Below are 14,573 nucleotides of genomic sequence, written 5' to 3' on the forward strand. Positions count from 1 at the left end.
ATAATAGTAATAATAGTAATAGTAAAAAAAAACCTAGAATAGCAAAAAATATTCTTAACAATAAACACACTTCTTGTGGAATCACCATCCCTAACCTCAAGCTATACTACAGAGCAATTGTGATTAAAAAACAAAAAACAAACAAACAAACAAAAAACTGCATGGTGTTGGTAAAGTGACAGGCAGGTAGATCAAGGGTATAGAATTGAAGACCCAGAAATGAACCCACACACCTATGGTCACTAGATCTTTAACAGGGGAGCTAAAACCATCCAGTGGAAAAGAGACAGCATTTTCAACAAATGGTGCTGGCATAACTGGTGGTTATCATGTAGAAGAATGTGAATTGATCCATTCTTATCTCCTTGTACAAAGGTCAAGTCTAAGTGGATCAAGGAACTCCACATAAAACCAGAGACAGTGAAATTTATAGAGGAGAAAGTGGGAAAAAGCCTCGAAGATATGGGCACAGGGGAAAATTTCCTGAACAGAACAGCAATAGCTTGTGCTGTAAGATCAAGAATTGACAAATAGGACCTCATAAAATTGCAAAGCTTCTGTAAGGCAAAAGACACTGTCAAGAAGACAAAAAGGCGACCAACAGATTGGGAAAGGATCTTTACCTATCCTAAATCAGATAGGGGACTGTTATCCAATATATATATAAAGAACTCAAGAAGTTGGACTCCAGAAAATCAAATAACCCTATTAAAAGATAGGGTACAGAGCTAAGCAAGGAATTCTCCACTGAGGAATATAGAATGGCCGAGAAGCACCTGAAAAATGTTCAACACCCTTAATCATCAGGTGACAGCAGATGCTGGCGAGGATGTGGAGAAAGAGTGACACTCTTCCATTGCTGATGGGATTGCATGCTGATACAACCACTCTGACATCAGTCTGGCAGTCCTCAGAAAATTGGACATAGTACTACTGGAAGGTCCAACAATTCATCTCCTGAGCATATACCCAGAAGATGTTCCATCTTGTAATAAGGATACATGCTCCACTATGTTCATTGCAGCCTTATTTATAATAGCCAGAAGCTGGAAAGAGGAATGGATACAGAAAGTGTGGTACATTTACAGAGTCGAGTAGTACTCAACTATTAAAAACAATGAATTCATGAAATTTTTAGGCAAATATATGCATCTGGAGGGTATCATCCTGAGTGAGGTATCCCAATCACAAAAGAACACACATGATATGCACTTACTGATAAGTGGATATTAGCCCAGTAACTTAGAATATACAAGACACAATTTGCAAAACACATGAAACTCAAGAAGAAGGAAGACCAAAGTGTGGATACTTTGTTGCTTCTTAGAATGGGGAACAAAATATGCATGGAAGGAGTAACAGAGACTGGAGCTTAGAGGTAAGGAAAGACCATCCAGAGACTGCCCCACCCGGGGATCCATCCTATATACAACCACCAAACTCAGACACTATTGCATATGCCAGAAAGATTTTGCTGACAGGACCCTGACATAACTATCTCTTGTGAGTCTATGGCAATGCCTCGCAAATACATAAGTGGATGCTCACAGTCATCTATTGGATGGAACACAGGGCCCCTAAAGAAGGAGCTAGAGAAAGTACCCAAGAAGCTAAAGGGGTCTGCAGCTGCAGCCATATAAGAAATACAAAGATATGAACTAGCCAGGATTCCCCAGAGCTGTATCTTTAGTTGCATATATAGCAGAGGATGGCCTAGTTGGCCATCAATGGGAGGAGAGGCCCTTGATATTGGGAAGATCATATGCCCCACTACAGGGGATTGTCAGGGCCAGGAACCAGGAGTGGGTATGTTGGGGGAGCAAGATGCGGGGAGGGTATAGGGAGCTTTGGGGATAGCATTTGATATGTAAATGAAGAAAATATCTAATGAAAAGTTTTAGCATTCTTTAAAAATCAGTACAAAACACCCAGGGAAGGAGTTACAGAGACAAAGTTCGTAGCTGTGATGAAAGGATGGACCATTTAGAGACTGCTGTATCCAGGGATCCGTCCCATAATCAGCTTCTAAACGCTGACACCATTGCATACACTAGCAAGATTTTGCTGAAAGGACCCAAATATAGCTGTCTCTTGTGAGACGATGCCGGGGCCTAGCAAACACAGGAGTGGATGTTCACAGTCAGCTATTGGATGTATCACAGGGCTCCCAATGGAGAAGCTAGAGAAAGTTCCCAAGGAGCTAAAGGGATCTGCAACCCTATTGTTGGAACAACATGATGTACTAACCAGAACCCCGGAGCTCTTGTCTCTAGCTGCATATGTATCGAAAGATGGCCTAGTCGGCCATCAATGGAAAGAGAGGCCCATTGGACTTGCAAACTTTATATGCCCCAGTATAGGGGAATGCCAGGGCCAAAAGAATGGGAATGGGTGGGTAGGGAAGTGGGGGGCGCTATGGGGGACTTTTGGGATAGCATTGGAAATGTAATTGAGGAAAATATGTAATAAAAATATTAAAAATCAAAAAAAAAATCAGTACTAAAAGCATGTTTTAGGTTAGTCTTTCTAACTTTTCTCTTTACCCACATTTTAAATACTGTTTCTCTACAAATTAAAGTTTTGGTAATCAGTCCTCTCTTGAAAGCATAATGTAGGACTTATGTATCTTCATCAGTGCACTAAGACTTGAAACCCACATTTGCATCCACATGGTTACAGAGAAAGCTGCAGACAGATGTGTGGCTAAGTAGCATTCCCTGCTATGAACATCTCCCCTCTCGATTTCAGCACATTTGAACAAACTCTCACTACCAGTCATCCTAAAAGAGAAACTCAACATTGCGGTTTCTGTACATGTAAGGCTTCAGGAGTGACCGCAGCTGAAGAGAAAGCAACTCTTAAATAACAAATTCCATAGTAAAAAAAGAAGAAGAAGAAGAAAAAAGGAAAACAAAAAAGAGGCTTGCAGTGCTAAATAATCAACTCACAAATGGATAAAACAATTAGAATCATCTTTTGCCTTCCTCAACAAAGCAGTAAATGAAAACAAACTGTACTATTTAAAACTTAAGTCATCAGGATGCATGCAATTAGTACAGCTTTGTCTTGGGACTAATTTCTGTACTTTTAATGAAGGAGTAATACTATTGTATTTATATTAATACTTGAAATGGATTGAATCACTGCCTACACTTTCCACATGTCATACACACCAATCTGTTATATACAATAATTTTTATATTATCAGAAAGCTAATATAAAAATGCAATAGAGTGTGTTCCAGTTGGGAATAACCAATCTCAAGAGAAAGAAAGGAAGTCATTTCTAAGGGTCTAGCTATTCTCAGAGCTGATTATATACTGAATGAGTTCTGTTGAATATTGATAGAGGGAATGTAGGTATGAACTAAAGAATTTAAATGAAATCTGATGGAGAAAAGATTAACTATATATGTATATATAGTTATAGTTATATATATGTATGTACACACACATATATATATACATAATTTATACATACCTCTATATTTATTTTAAGTAGTACTCATTGTTCACTGCTTCTTAAAATAGATCTGTTTTGTGTACATGTTTTGTTTATTTTAAAACTTTAATATAAATATTCATATTATCACATTATTGTAAAGGGAAGCCTAATTTATGGAACAGAAGGCCTTGGCATAGTTTCCTATAACTTTCCTAGTGCTACCAAAACTTTTGAGGGTGCCACATAGAACATTCCGGAAATCTAGGGTCATTATAAAGTTTCTTAATCTTGTTAAAAAAATAATTCAAAGACTAACTCAGAAAGAAATTTGAAGACAAATTTTACTAGAGTCTAAGGGAAAAAAATAAAATAAGCTATAATCTTAGCGGCTGCAGGGAATAGAAAAAAATGAAGATATATAGAGAAAAGTCATGACTGTAGTGGTTGATGGTTGTGACTGCTGCTACCTTGTTTCCTGCTCTGAGCTGCTGGTCCACTTATTAATTCTCATTAGCGTTATTGTTCAATAACTCTCTGACTATGTGTACTTGTCAGAGGACTTAAAGCGACAAAGAAATGTGCTGTCATTAAAAGTTAATACGAACTCTTACACTGGGCTCCCCAGCTTACCCACCTCTCCAACATGATCTAGCACATTTTATTCCTCTTGTTCCCTCCAACACCACTCAACCCCCACATAGAAAGCCTCTGAATAGAAAAGGAGCCAAAAATCCCAGTCCTGAATTCCTGTGATTCTTGACAGGACTATCAACCCCCCACACCTGAAGTCACCAACAACCCAGTCCCACCCACCCACACACCTTCTACCCCCTTACCCATTCCATAAAAAGCTCCAATGCCTTGCCTGTCTGAACTTACTAGTTCTTCAGGATTCCTCTTCTGAGACTGGGGAATTCACCAGAGAGTGTGTTCCCAAATATACCTGCCTTTTTAAAATTTGGCTGAATTTACTCATTTCTTCAGAGGAGAAAACCTTTCATGAACCAGCAGTATTCTTCAATAGATCTCCTAAACTCTTGAAAAATAAGGAATTTCATAGCTATAAGGTAAGGAAGGTCTAAACGTTGTCTCTTACATGTCTACTAACGTAAAAATCAGTTCCTTTTTATCAGGAAAGCAAAAGCTTCCTTACATCTTTAAGGAGTATAAAGTGGCTATAATTTTTAAAAAGGCAAGGATTTAGAAATCTCTCACGGATTAAGAGCATGGACCACCCTTCCAGAGAAAGCAAAGTTCGACCTGAACCATCAATAACATCATTCACAACAGCTCCAAGATATCTGATGCCTTATTGTTGCACTGGCAACAAGAACCATGTGGTGTATAGATATATACATTGAGGCAAAACAATGAAAATAAAATAAATTTTGAAGTGATTTCTATGGTGAATTAGGCTTTGAAGATTGTCTAGTATCTGCCACACCTCAGGCTCTTCTCCTACACACAGCTAAACATTTCTCAGTAAATCCTGATTTACAATGACTCCAGTTGGTTCCTTTTTTTTTTTTTTTTTTTTTTTGAGTATTGTTTTCATAGACTTTGTTTTAATCAATCACAAAGTAAGCGTTTATGGAATACACATTGAGGAGTGCTCCCTCAAAGCTCTGTGCTGAGTTTCCAAATCTTGAGTATGATTTCAAAGTTAGGAAAACTTTTTATAGAAACACAGTGATCACACAGGGGACATGTAATCTCTATTTAGCATAAAAGTCACTGTACAAATACATCATTGGTGATTTTACAGACTTAATATGTTGCTTTTTTATTATCTTTCCTTTTGAAAGGGTTAGTGTGGCAGCATTTCAAGGTTTCTGGCTAATCTCACCAGGGTTATTAGGGTCTAATGTGAATTGTGGATGCCACAGAGACAGGTGTCTGTGTGCATTACAATTGAAATCCATCCTGCTTTTCCCCAGACTTATTTGGCTTCAGACTTTTTCCTCAAATAAAATGTGTTTATGTGATAGAAACTGTTCTAAATATATAGCAATGACATTACTGAAAACTCATCAGGCAATTGGCCTATAGCATAATGCATCTCAGAATTAACATTCATTTTGAAGCCTAAATGGTTTAACTTCTTGCTATACCAGCTCTTATTTCATGGACTATAAAATTCACAAAATATTGAACTTCATGGGCTATGAAATAAAAGGCTATAAAATTGTCTTGGAATGTGTAATTATCTGCTAGATCAGGCCCTTTTACCAAACCCATCATAAAATACATGGGGATTTCTTGTTGGAATCACTTGACATCTAAAAGGAACAAAAACTAATTGGAAAATAGATAAGACCATCATGATATGCAAATAAAACAAATGAATGACAATTAATAACAAAATCTCATCCTTCTAGTTTTATTCAATACACTTACATTTTCCTAAACTGCTTTTATACCTGCTGCAAAATTCTAGAAAATGAGTAAACAGGTTTAATTACAGAAAATAAAAGGGAATTGCTACCACCAAAGGTCTAAATCTGACACTTGGCAGTTTTAGTACTTATTTTACATCCTCTCTGAAATGGACTGAGACAATGCTTAGAGTATTTAAATGTTCCTCACAGTGAGCTAAGAGGTGTCTCTCCCTGTTTTTTTTTTTTTTTTTTTTTTTTTCTTGAATGGTAGATTTGACGTGAAAACGACCTCCTAGAGAAAAAGTCACTCCACAGGACTCTTATTTATTTCTCACCATCCAGATATCTAATCTCACTATTCTTTAGAATTCAATACCTATCAATTGGATTGAAACCAGGAATGAAATTCTCAATGCAATTCTTCACTGCCTTCAGAATATTAAGGAATTTGACATTCTCTCATGCCTGTCCTGATAATGCTCCTTTTATCCTGTATGTAACTCATTTCTACTAGGACACATAGGTTGCAAGTCAACTCTTCTATCTCATCTCAGATCATTTGTTTTGATTCATGCTCACTAAGTAGCTAAACCTTCTCTTAAAATAAGACTTGACATAATATGCACAGTAGATTTTCCATGTTGGCTCTCTAGCTAGATTCTGCCATTTAGCTATCATGAAAGAACACACATTATGATTGTGTTTTTTATAGTGCTTTATTTTGTTCTGTATCTTCTGCTACTGACTTTTGAGCATAATTTTTCAAACAAAACCATGTGGAGCTCACTTACACTATCAATTTACCTTCTACCATAAGAAAACTGATGATAATTGCACTATTCACAGAGATAACAGATAAAATCCTCAGATACTCTTGAAGTTTTATGTGGCTCATTAACTATTTCTTAAAAATTGAATGTATGATGATTGGTTTTGGAATACCACAGAAAATGATCACTATTGTGTATGTTTTTCTCCACTTTTTTTTTTATAATCTAAGCCAGACAGTGTAAGATTTTTCTATGCAGTGCTGATGTACATACACAATGAAAAACAAAACCCGGGATTCTCACTTCAAAAATTATGTATAGTTTATTCTATAACAAAATATGAGAAACCATTGTACCAATAATACATATGTAAACACAATTTTATATTCTAATGTTGAAGCAGTTTTATAAAGTTTACAAAATATACAGAACAAAAAGTAACTGAAGTATATTACTCTTTAAGACACTTATCTAAACATCAGACAGGTTGGAAAACCTCTGTCATTTACCTCAGTTTATACCTAATAACACTCTTAGATTCTGGGCTGGTGGAAGCTGGTGATATGCTATGTCAATATAATCCAAAGGAAAATCAATGTTATGATGATATATTCCAAGTGATTTATCTAAAATTTACAAAAGCTAGTAGGCTAGATACAGAGGAGGAAAATAAGTGGTTGCTGAGGGCTAAACATGGATAATGATCATTTGACTATGGACTTGTAACACTAAAAAATTCTCTACAATCCTCAAGAACTCCTTAGTTAATCAGCATTGCAGAATGTTCAGTTGAAATTTCCTTCTGGGAACATTGATTTGGACAAGTGACACACTTCATAGGATATTTGCCCTATCTTCATGAATTCAGCTGTTAAGAAATAATAGAGTCCAAATGTATCCAAGCATATGAATTCAATTAATTGTACAATAGTTAATAAGCTTTGAACTTTTTTGTTCTATTGTACAACCCATCGTGTCTACCAAAGCTTTAGGCCCAAGGAGATGCTATAAAACTGGCCTGTCTTGTGATTCAAGAATGCTCGCCGACAAGGGCATTATCATCTTACTTTTTCTCCTTTGTCCATAAAATAAGAGCTGGTAAAGCCATAATAGCCTTAATTTAGCCCTTCAATATAATATGTGTGAAGAGCATACATCTTTTAGAGGTGTCGGTGTGCTAGAGACAGTGGGACTTGGGAGAATGGAATCAATAAACAAGGCATGAAAAGACAACATAAACCCCATTTGTCTCCATTTAAGAAACAGCCTGATTTCTTTTTAGATGTCAAAAGGTACCAGTACCAGGAACAGACCATAAGTCCAAAATGCTAGGACATATTACTAGGCCATAATACGCCAGCTCTAGGTATAGACCATTAAATCCAGAAACAAGGTCATACCCATGCCCCTGTCCCCCAAAGAACAGCTGGGGGATAACCACAAAAATGGGGAAATATCTTATCTGAAAATGGGTCATCTGTGCTGGGCAGCCTTATCCCATCGTATGATTAAATGTTCATGATATAGGAACCTCTGATCACCTCTGCACCCACCACTGAATATACTATCATAACGATGATTTTCCTTTGATTTGTATTGACATAGCATACCACTAGCTTCTACTAGCCCAGGATCTAAGTGTTATCAGGTCTAAGCTGACATAGATGGCAGAGGTTTTCCAAACTCTCTGATGTTTAGACAAGTGTCTTAAAGGGCAATACACTTCAGTAAGTTTTTGTTCTGTATATTTGTAAACTTCATAAAACTGACCCCTAACACCCACAAATGAAATTTTAGATTACCTCATCTTTCAAAAAAATTCCCTCAGTTCCCTATGAGGAGGCCTGTGAATCTTTTTCTATGCTCACTATTTTTGGAGAGTGGTTGGTCATGCTGGATGTTTCTGCAGAATAAACTTTAGTTGTTTTTGCATACTATCTGAGTGTTAGGTCTTCCTTCAGTGATTTTCAGATCCCTACAGGCAGAATTAAGTCTCATGCAATGCCAATTTTATTAAGAGTCTGAGATAGTTTATACTCAGAGAGTTAAGAAGGTCACATGAATAAAGGCATCATGTGTTCAAGGTCTATACAGTTACAAAGATGAGCTGCAGGCCAAAAAACATATTTTTTTCATATAGGCAAGTAAGGATAATTTAAACATTTCTTTGAATAAAATCAGCAAGCAATAATGAGTAATCTGAACTAAACTCATTCCTATTTGTTATACCTGGGAAAAGCACGAAAACATTCCAACAACAATTCTGTGTTTTGAAGGTCACAAGACACTTGTCTTGTTTTATAGGGTGCTCTCATAAGCACTCAGAAGTCATACATGACTCAATTACCCAATTGTGTTCTGACAGAATACATTCTGAGATGTCCAGGTATATTTCTTGGGTTTTGGCGAATTCTTACATGGCTTCTTTGCTTAAATGCCTTTATGAGCAGCATGCAGAAGTCATTTTCCTTAAGGTATGTGATAAAGGGGGTCACAGAATGAGTCTGGCTTCCTGGAGTTATCTTGAACCTTTGTTATGATATTAGCACTGGCTGTACACCTCATCATTTTGTCCAGGAAATTTCTGATGTTTTCAAATTTTGTCTCCATTATTACCCAAAATTAGACTAAATACTTAGTCATGTTTCTGATTATTCACTTAAACAATGTCAATAAAACATAATCTCTTCATCAATATAGGAAAAGTAGAAAATTAAAAGTAGGAAGAATTAAATTAGCATAATAAATATATCTAGGAGTAGATTTTTTCTAAAAAGTCAATCAAATCCTTACATAGTATTATGATGATATATGCATTCATATGTGCTGCCTACATTTCTTTCCACTTTGTGAATAAATTTAATGTTATAATAAGATGTGTTACACAATATTAAAATATGTGATGGTGAATAATATACAAAATCATATCTAAAAATTATTTTCTCTAAACACAGATGATTTTTTAATACATAAAGAAAAACCTCATATACAAGTTTGGACTATTATTATTTTTTCATAATTTGTCCTCTTCCAAATGAACTATAATTTTGTGTATTTATAGTGTATAAAACTTCTTTGTAACAATGTATCATCATATAATAACAATAATCATCATTTTTAGATTTGTTTCTCAATAAAAAGTATGTCTTCAGCTCTCAAGTGACTAATATTGTTTATAACTCATAATAACAATTTTAAATATATTATTTTAATCTGTAAAGTCACACAAATATGCCTATCCTGGGGTCTGTCAATACTGAGAGTGTCACACAATAATGTTACCTTCTGAACAGATTCCTACGCCTTTATCACACATCAAAATGGGGATCAGAAGATAACTTAAGCAGGTAAAGATGCTCATGCTGACAGCCAAGGACCTGTTTTCCTTTCCTGGTATCCATGAGGCAACAGAGAAGAACTCTATCTCCTTCTGTTCCTGGGAATGTATAAGCCTGCATATATATATATATGGAGAGAATAATAATAATAATAATAATAATAATAATAATAATATAATGTAAACATTTGATCATGAACTCTACATACCCCATTCTGACATGTTTAAAAAACTCTCTGGGTCCAGCTCTTTCTCTCATTCTTATATTTTTCTATAGTGTTACAATAATTTTCTTTAATTTTAAAAATAATGTTGTTCCTTGCTTTTTGCCTTTTCTCCTTCTGTTTTAACTTTTATTGATTTATTTTGTTTGGATACAGTCTCAAACTTGTGGTATTCCTTCAACATGCCTTAATACTATTATTTCTTTCCATAGCAGAAGTATACCGAGAGTTAAGAACTCTTCCTTGTACCACCTAATGCACTAATATTGCAGTAGCAAAGTTAACATAACATTCAAAATACATGTATTCACTATATTATAGACAGTATACTAAGTTTATATTATCTCTGTGCATCATTATGGAACAAACCTATCTTAGCTCAATGACAGTGTTGAATAAATACAAAATAGATGCTAATTAACAACTACATAGTTCTCATATTAATAAATAATAACCATGTTTTTCAATTTATTATTAATAATTTAAAATATTACCAGCAAATTAATATTATGTATCTAATTATCTATCTATCTATCTATCTATCTATCTATCTATCTATCTAATATTGTCTCTTCTAAACCTAATTTGACTTTCAATTATGTGGTGTTTTCCACTGTGGATTTCTGAGAGTGTCTTGTCTGAGAGCTATAAGTAAGATGTTATTTCAAAATGAAACCCCCCCAAATTATAGTGTCATTCTATCAAATCTTTAGAATATAGTCTAAGCTGCTGCTGCTATTCTGCCACAGAAAGTTGAAAAAGAACAAAAACATGGGGAGTCTTATTAATCTCTCTATCATAGCAAATGAGTCTGAATAAGGTAAGCTGATAATATAAATTTGAATAATGGTAATAGTCTGTCATTGGCTTCCAGGAGGCACTCATTAATTTTAACAACAGGATTCTCACTCATATTCTGAAATCCAAAATATTAAGGTAATCTACTAAAAGTGAAATACATACATAAAAGTTTTTTAACTGGAACAGTTTTGATAACAGGTTGCATAAAAATATGGAGGATTAATTAAATTGTGTTTGTAAAATACTCCAAACTTAGTTGATATTTAACTTTATGCATACTATCTAGAAGAAACTCGTTATATTTTGAGTACCTTTTTCATATTCCATCTATGCAAATTTGCAAAGTAGTAAAATTATATGCATAATGTTGATAAATACAAATCTTTTATAATTTGTGATGGGAAACATTTCTCAAGTTAACATGAGTATAAAAATTAAACAAAAGCTTTACGAAAATTATTGTAACTAAAATCCTCTTAGTGAAAAAAGAGACACTTAATGATATTCTTGAATCTTGAATTGATAATATCCTCACTTTACCCAGTAATTATACAAGGACTTTGAACCATTGACTGTTTAAGATCAACACAATTCTCACATTCATTGTACCTATTTAGAAGCTGTGCATGCCAGATATCATTAATTTCATAAACTGCTTTGCTCAATAATTGCTTCTGTTAAAGTATACCAGTATAGACTTGGACATTTGCTTGTTACTTGGATACAAGTTTCATTCTGATGCCTAGTTAATTACCATCTGTCTTTGGAAAGAGGTAAAATAAAATTAATGTATATCTAAAATGGTGTGTAAATTGACTGTAGATCTAATTTATACTTCTCTTACATTTTTCTGTAAATCTTGGTCATTCCTTACAAATGAACTGTGAACTAACGATATTATATGTACACCTAAGTTAGAGGTTTTATGGGACACCATCAATAAAGACTTGAAGAAGCCTAGATTAAACAAAAATCTTTGTGTTTGTGTTTGATAATTCTTACCTAAAGAAACATTTCACTTCTATGATATTTCATGATGTAACCTGCCATTTTATTTTTATATCCAGGGAATATGAATATGAATATGAATATATATATATATGCATGTATGTATGTATATATATATATAAAATATCAAATAATGATTGTTCTATGAGAGAAAAAATAATCACTTGTTATACTTTATTGAAGCTGAGTTAATTGTAAATATTTCTCTAAGAAATTAACATTTTCACTTAGGATTAAGTCAGTATTATAGAGTTCTTTAAACTCTTTTAATTTGCCTTTTAATTTCTGACCTGTGGGAGTAGGAATGCAAGTGTCTCTGATGCTTTTCCTATAATGTGAGACAATTTTCCTCCTACTACGCTGCCTCATCCCACCTTAATATAAGGGTTTATGCCTAGTATTATATTACCTTAATTTACTATGTTCGGTTCTGAAGAGAGAGAGAGACACACAGTTAATCTTGGGGAGAGGAAACGTAGGGGGAAATGGGAAAATGGGATGAAGTGAGGAGAGGAGGCTACAGTAGGAATGTATTGTAAAAGAATAAAGAAAAAGAAAAAATAATAAAATAAAACTAAAAAATGTTATAAGAAAATTTTATGGTATTCAACCATAAAAACAAATTCATTATAGATAAAAATAAATAAGATAGTAAGCAAAGGATGGAAACAAAACAGCCATGTAAAATGAAAACTTTGAGGAATATATATGCAATTTATCAATAACTCCACTGTGAATGAAGATGGCTCATTTCACTTCTGCAGTGAAACCAGAGAAAAACAAAACCAACCAACCAAAAAAGACTACATTGTCCTAAGAAGAGGAACAAATAAGTAAATATTTATTAAAGAAATGTATAAAATTAGCACAAAGCATGAAGTCTGCATTTTTAGGACTGGTATTATAACTTTGGCTCCTCCCAGATCAGTAAGGCAGACTGAAGGGTATCAAACAATGATTCCAGCCCTCAGTAGTGACATATAAGGCTTTCTGAGCAAGATGTAGTAAACCCAGTAGAGGATATATTTCCTCTTTCAGTGCCTCTACGTGATGCAGAATGTTTGGCAGAGGCAGATTTCATCATGCATCCAATTATCACTAAAGAAAATGAGACACTCTGTTGTAATTGTGATTTATTCTTAAATTTTATTAACACCAAACAATGGGTATATACTAGAAGAACTGTGATACTTCAATATATGGATACATTACACACTGATCAAATAAAATCAATAACAGTTTCCATCATTTTAACTTTCTTTCACTTTGTCACTTGCAATAAACCCTATTTCAGTTCTTCATAAAACAAGTTACTGTTAACTACTTACCAAACTATCCTATAGAAGAGCAGAGTATATTTGCTCCATCAGTGTTTTGCTATTCATTTCCAATCTATTCTAGCTGTGATTGTGTATGTTTTAGCATTATATTTGAAATATAGTTGTACTGTTGTCTTAATGTGTTTTCCCTTTGCTTTGTTTTTGTAATTTAATTGCTTCAGGTCCTTTTTCAGATTGGTGATCCACTGGGACTTTTTAAAAAAAAGTTGTTGAGAAATAGAAGTTATGCTGTTATTTCATGCTTCTGGGGAGAGATCATTCTTTCTCTAAGATATGACTTGTTGCTTTTGTCAATAAGAAGCTCACAATAAATGTGTGGAATTATTTCTAAGCTCTCTATTCTATTTCATTGACATCTTTTAGTATTTGTAGCATTATGGTACTGTCTACTGCAGCTCTGTAGTCTGAGAGATCAAACATTGTGACGATTTTGTCTTCAGTCTCAAGATCTCTTTGACTAGTTGATATTTTTTGTCCACAGAAATTTTAAGACTTTTCTCCTGCCTGGGAAATGTATAACTTGAATTTCCCTGGAGACTGCATAAAATCTTTATGTTACTTTGAGTTATGTACACACGTCAGAAAACCTGACTTTTCCACTTCATCAACACATGATTTCTTTCATATTTTCATCTTTAATCACTTAATTTTTGTTTTGTGATTTTCATAGTTAAGAAGTCATGTTCTTGATTAAATCTCAGTGTTCTGTTCATTTATTTATTATTATTGTGAATGATAATGCTTTCATGTTTTCTTTTTCAGTAAATTGATCATTGTATGAAGTGACATTTGCATGTCAAATTTGCCATACCTTAAATTTAACAGGATTTATTAATTTTAGACATATGGGCTTCTGTCCTTTATCCCTGTGTAATCTTCCTCTGTTGTTTTGCTAAGAGTCCTAATACTATGGGAAATAGGAGACTTAGAATGAATATACTTGCCTTTTTTAAAAAAGAGAGATCACTTTCAGCTTTTATTATGACATAATTTGTTACATAATCACATGGTTATGTTATACTCAATTTTTGAAATTCCTAATCTTTACAGAGTTTCTATCATGGAGAAAAGTATATTAGAGGTGTTTTTTCTGCATTTATGGCAATGTCCCCAAGATGCATTCTTTTCATTTTGATGAAATATTGTATCTACTAAACTTGAAGTGTTAAACCATCCTTATATCTAGGAGCACATCTAACATTACTTCAGTGACTTCATTCTTTGATGTTCTAGTGGATATCATTTACTAATATTTTGCTAAGAATGTATAC

The sequence above is a fragment of the Mus caroli genome, unplaced genomic scaffold (genome assembly GCF_978045245.1).
Source record: "Mus caroli unplaced genomic scaffold, Mus_caroli_1 scaffold_1, whole genome shotgun sequence".
Lineage (NCBI taxonomy): Eukaryota > Metazoa > Chordata > Mammalia > Rodentia > Muridae > Mus > Mus caroli.